At 52.6% G+C, this 12838-nt stretch overlaps 1 protein-coding gene across 8 annotated transcripts in view; it reads left to right on the plus strand.

Annotated features, from left to right (window-relative positions):
* The first annotated feature begins 843 nt into the window (after positions 1 to 843).
* The window catches only part of FARP2 (FERM, ARH/RhoGEF and pleckstrin domain protein 2), a 95368-nt gene continuing 83373 nt past the window's right edge, over positions 844 to 12838 (plus strand). For 5 of the 8 annotated variants that reach the window (XM_072797054.1, XM_072797061.1, XM_072797062.1 and 2 more), the window contains exons 1-2: positions 859 to 940; positions 9018 to 9206. The gene's annotated coding sequence lies outside the window, so the exon portion shown is untranslated. Of the gene's footprint in view, positions 941 to 1499; positions 1992 to 9017; positions 9207 to 9393; positions 9416 to 12838 lie in introns of those variants that run through there. The other 3 variants (XM_072797055.1, XM_072797056.1, XM_072797059.1) reach the window with 3 other exon arrangements.

Consider the following 12838-nt stretch of genomic DNA (forward strand, 5'->3'; position numbering starts at 1 on the left):
TGCTTCCTGAACCACCCTCTCTGGCCTCCCAGCCTGTACTCTCCTGTTTGGTGCCAGTGGGGGCCCTGCAGCCTCCAGGGAGTCCCTCCCCGCTGACGGGGCTCTCCTCGCCCCCAGCAGCCCTGCACACCTTTGGGGGGCGGGGTCCAGCCCGGAGACGTGTGTGTGCCCCCCTGGGGGCAGCAGGACAGCCCTGTGGGCTCATGGGGCTGGGGGCCAGTCAGAGGAAGGGTCTCAAGGGAGTGGTGGGGGACAAGGGGACTGGAGGTGAAGCTGAGCCCCGGTCCCCTTGTGCCTGGGGACCGCCAGTTCTCCGACCTCCAGATCTGGCCCTGAGGGCAAGTTGAGAAGGGTCTTGAAGGATGTGTAGGAGTTCGCTGAGTCCTTGGAGGAAGGGGTGTGTGCTCCCGGTGGTCGCGGGCCTGGGGGCCCAGGAGTCGAGAGCTAAAGGGCGACCCCCCCAGGGGCCGGTCTCCACCCTCCACCGCGGCACCGCCTCCTCCGGGCCTCCCCGGGGCCTCCGCGGGGCCTGGTTGGGGCGTCGGTGGCCGTGGCCGAGGCCGCGCCGGGCGGCCCGGGGAGCGCTCGGGGGAGGGGGCTGGGCGGAGGCGGAGGGAGGAGCCGAGGCCCCGCCCCCAGGACTGGGCTCCGCCCCGCGAGGCGAGCCTGGCCGGTTTGCATTCGACTCCGCCGAGGCCCCTCGCCCCGCCCCGCGCCGTCCGCCGGCCAATCAGAGCCCCGCGTGCCGTGGCGGCCCCGCCCGGAGGTCCGCCGGCCAATCGGAGGCGCGTCCGCGGGGGCGGGGGCGGGGCCAGGCGGGGCGCGCGGCGCGGGGCGGGGCCAGGCGCGGAGGCGGCCGCGGGCAGTCGGGCGCGGCGGGGAGCGGCGGAGCGGGCGGGACCCGGAGGCCGCGGCGCGACGGCGAGGGCCGGGCCGGCGGGTGAGGACGCGGGCGCGGGCGCGGGCGCGGGCGGGGCGGCGGGGCGGGGGCTCGGGACGCGGACCCCGGCGGATTCCGGGCCCGGCTCCGGAGGCCTTGCGGTCGGCGGGCCCCGTGCGAGGAGGGCCCGGGGCTGCGGAGCCGGCGGCCGCGTGGAGGCCCGGGGCGGGCGGGATCCTGCGCGGAGGCCTTGGAGGGTCGGCGGGGGGGATGGGGAGCAGGGGAGGGTCAGCGAGGGGGGAGCAGGGGAGGGGAGGAGGGAGTAGGGGAGGGTGGGGGAGGGGGTAAGGGGGAGCAGGGAGGGTCAGCACGGGAGGGGGGAGTGGGGGAGGGTGGGGGAGGGGGAGTGGGAGAGGGTGGGCCCTTGAGGTGGCCAGGGAGAGTGGGGGTGGCATCCGGGGAGGGGGCCAGGGTGCAGGGGAGGGTGGGGGGTGCAGGGGAGAGTCGGCCCTGAGGTGGGGGGGCAGCCGGGGCAGGGGTGGCGAGGGGCCGGGGTGCAGGGGAGGGTCCGTTGGGGCGTCTGGAGTAAGGGGGGGGGAGAGGAGGGTCAGCCCTGGCAGAGCCACAGGTGGAAGCTGGGGCTGGCTGTGGCCCCAGCCTCACGGCGTGTCTTACAGGTGGGAACTAGACGTTAGGTGTCAGTGTTTTTAGGGCACTGAGGTCTAGGAATGGGGCTAAGGCCTGGGGGAGGCGTCCAGAGCATGGCCCAGGGAGTGCACGTCCCCTGGTCTCCCCAGGTCATGGGTCCCCGCGGCTCCCCGGCGTGCTGGGCAGTAAGGGCTGGGAAAACAGACATTTAATCATGCGTTGAAGGAAATAGTGTCAGCACCCAGGGTGAGAAGAGGATGGAAGATTTAAAACCCAGGGCTGAATCTTTAAAGGCTGGTTTTGCTCTCTTCGTTTCTCTTTCCACGGGCGCTTCTGCTGGACCACGTGGAGACGTTTGGTACCATCAGGGGCATCGGGGTAGAGCACTGGTTTTGGGCCGACTGCGTCAGGGCGGACAACACAGATTTTCTCTCTGCCAGAGAGACGGGGCAGGACGTTCGAGGTAGGCGGCGTGGACTGACCTTTACTTGTAGACCAAATGGGATTTTAATTTTCTGCATCTGCTGTTTTTTGAAATTCGTGTGAGTTCCTGCACGAGAGAGAACTGTGTGTGAAGGGTTGTGAAGCGCTTCACGCTGCTTATGCCATTGGCCCTCTCCCTGACAGTCTAGAGGGAGACCTGGCCGGTCGCTTAGCCCCGCGCGGGAGCAGAGGAGGTGGAGAGACCCGTTTAGGATCGCGCCCTGGCCGTGCCGCTGCCGTGCCGCTGCCGTGCCGCTGCCGTGCCCGCGCCTTATTGCAGATTCCCACTGCGCGGTTTGCACTCGGCCTCCGGACTGGATGCAGACGTGCAGGTTCCAAACTGCGCAAGTTTGCAGGCGCGTTGGTGCATGTGACCGTCCTTTCAGAGTGGGCTTCAGCGTCCTTCTGTCCTAATTTGTTTCCCAAAAAAGGAAGTGTGTGCGATACGTTCAGTCATCTCTCTTCCTTATCAATAAAATGGGGTTAAAATTCAGCTCCGGCGCATGGTTGTTGCGAGGGCTCCGTGTCTGTGGTGAGCTGCTCCTCAGACTCTGGTCCACAGCAGGTGCTTACCTACCGTTAGCCGGTGTGTCCTCAGGCCGAAGGATAACCTGAGTGGACAGTGGAGTGGAGCAGCAGGACGTAAGAGGGTCCTGCTGCTTTGGGGAAGGATAGGACCTGATTGACAAAGTGAAGACTGAGGCGGGCATCGTCCCTTCTGTCCACACGTCGTGGCTTCTGGTCACCACTCCCCCCTCGGTAGTCAGACAGTAACAGTTCTCTTTCTGCTCCTTGCCTTTCCAGTTTGTCCCTGTTGTTCCTTTACCCACTTTCTTGTCAGCTGACCAGCTGCCCCTTTCACTCAGAGGGTCATGAGCATCGCGTACGCAGAGGTGGCGGTGAACATGCCGGAAAACCCTGCTATGAAGTTTGTGCAGCCGAGGTCACTTGGGTCGTGCTCTGAGGTCTGTGTGTCCAGAGCATCCGCGGATTGTAATGGGTTCGTTCACTCCAGGTAGACAGATGCAGAGCTCCCCGGTTGGCTTGCAGGGTGCCCTACGGCGGGAGGAGACCGCACACCGCGGACTCGGGTCGGGTTGAGGCCCCTTGCAGAGCTGCGTGCGCATCAGCAAGTCACTAACCCTTCTGAGCCTGAGTTCCTGGATATACGCGACGGGGGTCCTGAGGGTCAAATGAGACGATGTGGGCGTGGCGTGGCCTCCTAGCAGCGCGACCTGTGCGACCCTGTGGCTGTTGCGGGGCGCAGCAGGACCGTCTTGAGGCCTGACCCAGGTGCCCTGCTGTGGAGGCCTTCTCCCTCCCTGCCACCCCCAGATTCCTGTCTGCCAGCCCCACTGTCCTTTCTCAGTGGTGCTGCCGCCATTGAACACACTTCTGTCTTCTCCCACTGTGACTAGGCTTCTTGCCTGTAAACTCCCATGTTCTTACATACTTAGACTTTTTTGATACTGAGTAGGTGCTCAAGAAATGTTTGTAAATTAGTCAGATTTCATTTGAAGCAAGGGCAGGTGCCAGCTTTTATAGCACCTGAAGCTTATGCAGCTGGGGGGGGGGGGGGAGTCTCGTTAAGAAAAAGAATATGGCTTGGGCGTTCGGCCCAGGTTGTGATCTCAGGGTCAGGAGGTCGACCCCTGAGTTGGGCTCTGACTCTCCCCCGCCCCCCTGCTCCCTCACATGCTCTCTGTCTCTTAAATAAATAATTTTTTTAAGGACTCTATTTATTCATGAGACATAGAGAAACTTAGGCATGGAGCCTGCTGTGGGACTTGATCCCAGGACCTCGGGATCATGACCTGGGCGGAAGGCAGGAGCTAAACTGCCAAGCCACCCATGGATCCCCTAAATAAGTCTTTTTTTAAAAAAAGAATACAATGTTATAATAATTGGAAAGTATTTAGAATGCGGAAAAGTGCTACATTTGAAAAAGCTAATAATGAAAACATCACTAAATAGCCTGTTTGTTCATCAGCGGCTTGTGTATTTTCAGATCGCCTCTTCATGTGAGAGAGAAGAGAAAGAGTTCAGTGATCCCTCTAGCATAGTTGACCAAATATTTTTTGATAGTTAGGATGCATAGAACGCGATTCCACGTATACATAATGTACATTTCTGTTTCTAATGCAGCTACAGGTTCGTGTGTCAGAGAAGCACAGGTTCTGGTAAATTCTATTTTGTACAATTCCATTCAAAAAAGTTAAAAAAATACTAGTACAATAAGTTATTCTTCTGACAAGAACTGCAATTTTGGCCACTTAACAGTGTAACACATCTGATGATCATTTTCCCACAGAGGAGCATCTGGCTCCCCACATTTCAGACCTTATTTCTCTCCCATAGCCCCCACGCTCCCCATGCTCGGCGCCGCTGGATCTGTAAGGTTGTCGCAGAACCCCAGGCCTGCACCGTCGTTTCGTACAGCCGTGGGCAGGCAGGGTGGGTGACACCAGTGTTCTAGAAGCCCTCCCTGCCCTGAGGTGCTGGGGATAAGTGTACAAGAAGTAATTGCAAACATAATGCATCCGACTGAACGTATCTCCAGCTCACTGTGCCCTTAGCTGCATCCCCAAAATGCTGAAGGCCCTCCTCACCTGCCTGACCTAAAGGGAAGAACATTGTGGAAAGAGGTGGCAGCCCTAGTTGATGGCAACTAGAGTGTGTTCCGTAAATTCTAAGGCTACAGCCCCAGGCACACTTTCTTGGGGCCTTTCCGAGGCCCATGGAAGGGCCCAGTGTGCGTCGGGGGCCCGGAAGCCAAAAGCAGAACAGCTTCAGCATCATGAGGCTTCTGCAGGGGCAGTTCTGGCCCGTTGCTGGATGCCAGGTAACACAGCAGAGACGGGGTGAGGCGCTCCCGGCATCTCCAGGCACCGACGGCGAGTGTGTCTGGGAAGGAAGAAGCAACACTACGGAATTTTACAAGTTGTCTTGTCGCTTCCATAATTAAAGTCCCAGTAGTAGTTAATAAGGTGTGTGTTGGGGAAACAAGTCCCAATAACTTAACAAGATACCGATTCCAGCAAGTGCTTAAAACCGTTTTTATTTTACCGAACTGTTTTAGAAAGACAAGCCCAGCTCCTAGAGGAGAGACCGTAGTCGTTGCCGCTTTCTCGTGGGCGGGGAGCAGTGATGTACCATGGGTGACCCTGCCAGTTACGGCTTCTAAAGCAGGTGGTACTCCTGCAGGAGTCTGCAGAGAAGCCATCTGATTTCAGAAGTAATGCATACTCGTTACTAAAGGCAATTTGAAAAATACAGGACATTGGAAAAAGAAAGAAAAAAATCAGCCCTATTCTCTCTCCCAAAAATAACCACTATAAACACGTTTTAAAATGCATGAATGTCAAGTTTGGTTCCTGGAAGCTGGAATAAGCCCAGTCCACACTGTCTCCCCCACTGAGCACAGCTGTAAAGCCTGCACGGCTGCATGCAGCCCGGATTGGAAAACTCTGACAAGTAGTGACGGGGGCTTGGGGACAAAGGCCACTGCACCAGCGAGGAGTCTCCTGGCTTCCCTCCGGGGTTCCCTAGGCTGGTCTGAGGCATCTGGGAGCCGGAGGGGGCCACAGGTGCAAGCAGACGGTGCTGCGGAGAAGCCTCTACTCTGGGCCGTAGTAGAGACCGGGAGAAGGCCGCTGTTCTCCTCTCCCCTTCCTCTTCCTTCCTCGGGTCAGGCACCTAAAACCCAGAGCGAGTCAGGAAACCCTGTTGCTTTTTTTTTCTTTTCCTGGGCCCCGGTCCCAGGCAAGGGTGCAGGCACAGGCCTGGCAGAGCAGAGCCGGTAAAGCCCTAGGTCTCCGGCTGGAGGACTGAGAGACGGGTGCTCCAGGCAGAGACTGGGGAGAAGAATTGCTCAAGAAAGTGACCTCAGCACTGGGCCGTGCACGTGTGGCTCTGACCCTGAACGCTAGCCAGAGACTGGCCCCGAGGTGATGGCGCACAGGCAGGAGCCTCTGGGCGTGGGGCTGACGCTTGAGTGCACGGCCTGCGGCGGATCCCAGGCCGGCCCCCGGCTGCTGAAGCAGGCACAGCAGCATTCGCCATGGGATTTAAACAAGGCCCAGCGTCCCCTAACACAGCATTAAGCTGTCCCACGGAACCAGGACAGCACGGCTCAGAAGACAGGCTAAGCCCAAGGTGGTGCAGAGGTTGCGGTCTCTGACAGACTTGGGGTAGCAGAATCTTGGCTCCTGTGACCTTCACCCCCAGGTGCTGCTTCTAGGAACAGGGGATGTTAGAGCAGCTGGGCCAGCAGGGACGGGGGCCTCAGTCCTACACCCAGACAGCTGAGCATCCAGCTGTCCCGTTGGGCAGGCCTCGTGAGCCCCGAGGTCGAGTGTTCTGCTGGTTTACACTGACCCGGACTTCTGCCCCTCAGACGCTGAGAGGATGCGAGGCTTTTCCTTAAGCTGCTAAGTTGTTAAAGGCTGCAATGAAAACTAAAACAACGGTTATTAAAATGTCCTGAGAAGTAAGGGTACTCTTGAAACAAATGGAAAGATAGCAAAAAAAAAAAAAAAAGATGTAAGAAGAAACCTGTAGGAATTTTAGAACTGAACTGAAAAATACAATAACAAAGTGGAGGTGACATAGGACAGAGTGAGCTCATGCGGAGATGTGCAGTTTGTTTTAGTGTCAAACTGTTTTGTCTTTTAATCGTAAAGAATCTGCCACTGGGTGCTCGGCCTGTCTCCATGGGTTGGATCTGTGGCCTTCACGGTGGACACGCTGCTCCTCTCACCTGTCAACTGTCCCCAGGGTTTTCTGGGTCCTTACCTACTCTGAAAATTGTTTATTTCTTTCTTGCCTCACGGAAAACTCCGAACGTTCACAGAAGTTCGTATATCAAAACCAACTCCGTTAGTCAACATATGGGCAATTGGTTTTTTTGGGGGGGGGGACCTATTATCCCCTTTAGCGATCGCCACCTCCGTGGATTATCTTAAAGTAGACCTAGGCATTATTCTACTTCATCTGTAAGTACTTTAGCGAATGTCTCTAAGAGACACTTTCCCCCTTCGTCTACACACGATACCATTAAAACATAGGAAATTAGCAGTACTTGTTAAATCACCCGATGTCCAGGAAGTGCCCACATTTCCCTGATTGTCCCACGGATACTTGATTCAGGGTTCAAACAAGGTCCACAGGGCGTTGGTGGCAGACAACATCTTTTACCAGTTTTTATCACCCCCCCTTTTCTTTTTTTTTTTTTTTTGTATGTGTGCCATTTATTAAAATGAGATCTTTTTTCTTATAGAATATGTTATATTGTGGTATTACAGTTTTTTTAATCCTGAGGATGTATTTCACTAGTGATGGGTAGTGAGGTTCTGAGTTTGAAAGTCAGTTGAAGTAATTCCCGTTGTCGCTTAGCTGTTGTCTTAATGTACAGTAGGATCATATGTTTCATTTAGTTTGAGTTTTCTAAGACATTGATGTCATGTTGCTCTCTAATCATGGAAAACATCCAAGAGGTTCCCAGGTCAACCCAAGGAAGCCCTGCACCCTGGAAGAAGGGGTCTCCGGTGCTCTGTCCCCAGAGCCTTCCCTCCAGCCGCCGTCTGTAGGCTTGGTTTATCCTCCATTGTTGGAACATAAGCACATGCATGTGTTTCTAATCCAGCTCTTTCATTCCCTTCACACTAAAGATGCGTAGAGATCAGGGCACCTGGGTGGCTCAGTCCATCAAGCATCTGCCTGCAGCTCGGGTCATGATCCCAGGGCCCTGGGATAGAGCCCCCAGCTCAGTACGGAGTCTGCCTCTGCCTCTCCTCTCCCTTTATGCCCTCCCCCCTTCCTCCTCCCGCATGCAGTCTCTCCCCCTAATAAATAAAAACATAAAATCTTAAAAAAAAAAAAAAAAAAAGCAGCAGCATAGAAATCTTGCTTTTTGTCTGTGAAGATTTTGGTGTTCAGTTAGGCAGCTTCATACCAAAGGAAAAAAGTGTTGAGAATCAGTCCAGATTCGTTTCAGCTCTTAAAACTTATTTTTGAAGGGCACCTGGGTGGCTCAGTTGGTTGAGCATACAATTCTTGACCTCAGCTCAGGTCTTGATCTCAGGACGGTGAGTTCAAGCCCCCAGTTGGGCTCAACTCTGGGCATGGAGCCTATTTAAAACAAACAAAACCAAACAAAAAAAAACCACTTTATTTTTCAGCCAATAGATTTTTGTTTAACACCAAGTCAGGGACGCTGGGGTGGCTCAGTGGTTGAATGTCTGCCTTAGGCTCAGGGCGTGATCCCGGGGTCCTGGGATCGAGTCCCGCATCGGGCTCCCTGCATGGAGCCTGCTTCTCCCTCTGCCTGTGTCTCTGCCTCTCTCTCTCTCTCTCTCTCTGTATCTCTCATGAATAAATTTTAAAATCTTTAAAAAAAAAATACTAAAACCTAAAAAATAGTCATAAAAAAAAAAAACGCCTGGGTAGCTCAGCAGTTGAGTGCCTGCCTTCAGCTCAGGGCGTGATCCCTTTCCAGGGATCAAGTCCCACATCGGGCTCCCTGTGAGGAGCCTGCTTCTCTCTCTGCCTCTCTCTCTCTCTGTGTCTCATGAATAAATAAAACCTTTTTTAAAAAACAACAACAACCAAGTCAGAAGACTGATGGTCTGAATTATTGACATCTGTTTATTGTTAAGGCAATTCCTTTAAAAACTTAGGGAGTAAAAGTAAAATGGAAACGTTTGTAAATATTGGTTCTGTCCAGAGTCATCTCTAAACCAATAATCTATGTTTATACTGTGTTGAATTTGTCTGAAAATGACGTTCCTTGCATACACGTGGCGTCTATTTCACATGGTTAGCTGGGAAAGATGGGATAACAGGATTTTAGGAGGTACTTAGCTTTGGGCCACCAAATAAAATTAATTCGTTGGAGTCAAGAGCATATCTCCTTCCCTTCTGCTTTCACCTGGAGCTGTCTTTCCCAGATTCACAGATTCCTAGAGTGAAGAGAATCTGACCGTACTCTTCTCCTGTCATTTTGCAGAATACACGCTGGGCCAGGAGTGGGGAAGTGAGAGTTGGAGCTAGATCCCAGCTGTGCTGCCTTCCAGCTTCTGCCCCCAGGCTGCGGTTGCACGCTTCCTGGTTTCCCACAGGGCCTACAGTGTATCCCGGTTCGGGGGACACTTTGCTGCCAGTGTGGGCTGCCCTTCCAACACCAGAGCTCCTCGAGGTGGGTGACCGCCCTTCCTCAGGTTTGAGGGAGGTCCTCATCGGTCCTTGGGCTTCCCACAGGTGATGCCGCATCCCAGAGCACCTGCTGGAGCAGCGAGTGCAAGTGAGCTCTACAGCACCCTCCTCCCCAGGCTTCCAGTGCCCAACGCGATTTCTGTGGTGCTCCGGCCGTGGCGCCTTCCAGCAGAGCTGTGTCCTGGGGGAGAGGTGTGTTTGTGCGGCCAGCACGTGTGCGCATGGCTGTGGATGCCCTGCCTGCCCTCCATCGGGCCCGCTCTTCCTTGTCAGCTCTTGGAGGCACTGCCTTATGGCACCAGTTCTGACGTTTTTGTCTTTAATTTCTTATGTTGATTGAATACTTCGTTGCTTGTTCCAAAAACTACCAGTCATGCTAGTTAGAGAATAAAAGGACCTATCTCTTGCCGTGCAATGTGAAGAGGAGAGGCAGCCCAGGGCCAGGAGCCGGGTGACAACTCCATCTGACCCTCATTGCCGAAGCTGCTGTGCGTTGTAGGTACATTAGAAAAATGCAGTGAAAATAAGCATTGTGTTCTGCTTCCTTAGTCGGTCAGTATAAACATGTTTATATTCCTCCTGAAAGAGGCAACTGAAAATATTTCAGGGAAGGTGGGAGTTTTTTTGCACAACAGCATCTTTAGCCCACTCCCTTTACTGCAGACTGAGCACTGTGCTTTTGTCTGGGGAGCCAGATTTTCCAGTGGAGAGGGAGGAGGCTTCGTGGCCAAGTCCAGGCTGGACTGGAGTCCTGGCTCTGTCACTTCTGAGTTATGTGTTCCGTGGCAGACTTTTTTTTATTTTTTTTAGTTGCCTTTATTTTTTAGAGCAGTGTGGAGTTTACAGCAAAGTCGAGGTGCAGGTACAGAGATGTCCAGATGCCCCCGTCCCTCTTGTATACAGTCTCTCCCACTGCCAACACCCCCCCTCCCCCCAGAGTAGCACCTTTGTTACAACCTACATTGACCTATCATCCCCCAAAGCCTTCACTGGCTTTTGAGCTGAATTTTTTTCCGACTTCAAGATGGAAATATGTGACCAGGTAGTTTTAAATTTTTTTCATTCAATTAGTTTAGGAACTGAGTTTGTAGTAGGTAGCACTAAATGTCAGTAGTGGAATTGTATCCAGCTACAGAAATATTTTTAGGAATGAAGAGTGCAGAGCAAAGCACTTCATTCACACAGAGGGAAGATGGGAAAACAAGCTGGAGTCCCCTGTAGGGCCCTGATTCTTCACGGCACTGCTCCCCCCTGGATTTCTGGAGAGGTTCTCTGGCGGCAGGAGGAGTGAGCAGGGCCTAGTATCTACACGTAGGGCTCCCGGGACCACAGAACAGCTCCTGTGTCGAGGGCTCTTAGTGGCTTTGCCATGTTTCTAGTCTGTCTTGCATACTCTTGGACTTATAATATTTATGTGTGAGCACACGAGGCAAAACTAATTTCTGTTAGGTCATAATTTACGTAAAACAGATTCATTCGGTGCATACGTTTTTCCTTTCATTTTGTCCCATGGCCAGCTGGAATAAGCAGCCAGGCTGCCACGAATGACTGCTGAGTGAGTGGCCTCCTGTTTCTCCCGAAGAGCCCAGCTCTGCTGCTTGTTGTAAAGCAGATTGATAGACGCTGAGAGCAGGGCTAACTCTGTTGGCATTGGGGTTCCGTGACAGTTTTCTATCAAGTTCCTTACTTACCTAGATTTCTTAAACTTAAAGCCAAGTACTTATTAAATGTGTGACGGATGCCACGTCACCATTATGCAATAGCAAGTGGCTTTTCTTTGGAACATCAGCAGTAGGGGCCGTGGGGTCAGTTCCTCGATGAGCCTCCAGAGTCAGGGTGTCTCACAGCCCTGAGTCGGCTTCAGCCACCGTGAGGTCGCTGGACCTGATGACAGTCGCCAGGAGGTCCATTTGCTGCTGAGAAGGCACGCCTCTCGCGGACCAAGAGGCGGTTTTCATTTGTCTAGTATTTCTCTTATTCTTAGGAGAGAAACATACGTTAAAAGTACGTGGTTTTAAATATGTTTATTATCAAATAAACACAGATTTAGAAAAACTGCACAAACCATATATACAGCTTAATGGATTATAAAGTGAACACAGTCTGGTCAATTGATAAAACCATGCCAGCCACGCCAGAGGGCCCTTCCCAGTACCCCATCTCAGAGACAGAACCCCTCCCACCCAGGGGGACCACTCCCCTGAGTTTTCTAGTCGGAGTCTCCTTGCGTGCTCTTAGAGCATGCACACCCACCTGTGGCCTCTGGGCGCTACGGGTGAGTTTTGCCCATTTTGTTTTAGAAGTATGTGCTTAGGACTTTCTTATAATGAGTAGAAGAGGAAGAACCTGAAGAAATTTTTTCCATCCAAAATTATTAAGAAAAAGTCTGAATAAGAAAATACAGTGGAGTAAATAAGAGAAGTGACTTCTTAAAAGAGGTTTTGGTTGTGTGTATATATTTTCAGAATTGTAGCTTTACTTAAAGGGGAAGGATCACTTTGGTGCCCAGGGTAAGACGTCCCGTAGTTGGTTCAGAAGGACTTGCTCCTGGTGCCTCAGTCTTGGGTAAATGCTGTGAGCAGACCAAGGACTCACGCTCATCTGCACGTTGGAGACACCTTACATGTGGGTGGTCTTCACTCACATCCCTTCACTTTTGCATTAACTATTCACATTTGTGAAATGGAAATGAAAAGTCTCATACTTCTCCTTCTCAGAACCTCATATGTCCCAAGTTTAATATTAGTGGCATGAATATTAACGAACTTTTAGTTTGTTCCGTTTTGTTTTGTGTTTATGTATCCATGAGAGAGAGAGAGAGAGAGAGAGAGAGAGAGGCAGAGACACAGGCAGAGGGAGAAGCAGCTCACTGCGGGGAGCCTGACGTGGGACTCGATCCTGGGACTCTAGGATCACGCCCTGAGCTGAAGGCGATGCTCAACCACTGAGCCACCCAGGCATCCCTAAGGAAAATGTAGCAGTAAAACACAGTGTGTCAAAAAAACAAATGTCAGATTTTTATTCAAGAAAGAATGGAACAAAAACTATTTTATCTATCTGCCTTTGGTAAACCTTCTACTAATTTGTAGTAAATTTCATAAAGAATTAATCTCACTAATTTCCAATCCAGTCCCTTGTGTGCCAGCATAACTGCTGGGTCTTCTGGCCCTTTCATTTTTTTTTTTTTTTTCATGCTTATTTTGATACCAAGAAGAACCATCTTGTGAACTTTGTCTCTTTTTTTTAAAGATTTTATTTATTGGGAATCCCTGGGTGGCTCAGTGGTTTAGTGCCTGTCTTTGGCCCAGGGTGTGATCCTGGGGTCCTGGGATCAAGTCCCACATCGGGCTCCCTGCATGGAGCCTGCTTCTCCCTCTGCCTGTGTCTCTGCCCCTCTCTCTCTCTCTCTCTCTCTCTCTCTCTCTCTGTGACTCTCATGAATAAATATATAAAATCTTAAAAAAAAATTAAAAAAAAAAAGATTTTATTTATTAGAGACTGAGAGAGAACTGAGGGAACAGCACACCCCCAGCTGAGCAGGGAGCCCGATGCAGGGCTCGATCCCAGGACCCTGAGGCCATGACCCGAGCCTAAGGCAGACACTTGACCAACTGA

Source organism: Canis lupus, chromosome 24 (genome assembly GCF_048164855.1).
Source record: "Canis lupus baileyi chromosome 24, mCanLup2.hap1, whole genome shotgun sequence".
In the NCBI taxonomy this organism is placed as follows: Eukaryota; Metazoa; Chordata; class Mammalia; order Carnivora; family Canidae; genus Canis; species Canis lupus.